A 1,194-nucleotide genomic window follows, 5' to 3' on the forward strand; every position below is an offset into this window, starting at 1 on the left:
TTGATGAATCCAAGACTGACACCGTCCAGAGCAAAGTCTCAGCAGAGGTTCCCACCACTTATATATGTCAATGGTGTGTCTGGGGGAGACGCACCAACTCCGCTTCCCATTGGCCCAGCCTAAAGTTTAACACGAATCATCAAAATTCCCTGAGCTGCAATCACACTCTGAAATCAGCGAGGAGAGCTGCCTGGGGCAGGAGCGATCAAGCGCAAGACAAGGGCTAGCAAGCCGCAGAAAGAATTAAGAAAATGTCAGTGTCTAAATTTAAGCTCTTTGCCAAGGGCTAGCGTTGCCTTCCACCTGCTCCAGGCTGGAGGTGGCTGTTGGAACTTGTAGCTCATAGTCAGAAGATCATCATTCTGAGAGGGACATTCAGTCATGTAGATTGGAAATACATCTATATCCCCTGGAGATACTGCCACGTCAGAAACAGGAAAGTTATGGCTAAGCAATGTTACAACAGCCTAGGATTCCTGGGACCAACTCTTATCAACTTCTGCAACTTTTCAGTGGATGTTAGGCATAAGTGTGCACAGTCTATTCCATTAGTGTGTGTATTTATCTATCTACTGTATATAAATCTATCTATCTATATAAATCTATCTATCTATATATCTATCTATCTAAAGAAATGTATCTATCTGTAGAAATCTATCTATCTATAGAAATTTATCTAAATCTATCTATCTATCTATCTATCTATCTATCTATCTATCTATCTATCTATCTATCTATCTATCTATCTATCTATCTATCTATCAATCTATCTATCTATCTATAGAAATCCATCCATCTATCTATAGAAATCCATCCATCTATCTATCTATCTATAGAAATCCATCCATCTATCTATCTATAGAAATCCATCTATCTATCTATCTATCTATCTATCTATCTATCTATCTATCTATCTATAGAAATCTATCAATCTATCTATCTATCTATCTATCTATCTATCTATCTATCTACAGGAGGTCCCCGAGTTACGAACATCCGACTTGCGAACGGGAGGCGGCGTGGCGTTCCGCGCATGCGCGGCCACTTTTCGACGGCAGGCACATTGTAAAACATTGGAAAGCAGCGGAAAACAGCAGAAAATAACATCTGTGCATGCGCAGCTACTTGACAGAACATCGGAAAACATCGGAAAACGACGTCTCTGCCGTTCTGTGCATGCACTTCCGAGTTACA

This window comes from Aquarana catesbeiana, linkage group LG02 (genome assembly GCF_042186555.1).
Source record: "Aquarana catesbeiana isolate 2022-GZ linkage group LG02, ASM4218655v1, whole genome shotgun sequence".
Taxonomy (NCBI): Eukaryota; Metazoa; Chordata; class Amphibia; order Anura; family Ranidae; genus Aquarana; species Aquarana catesbeiana.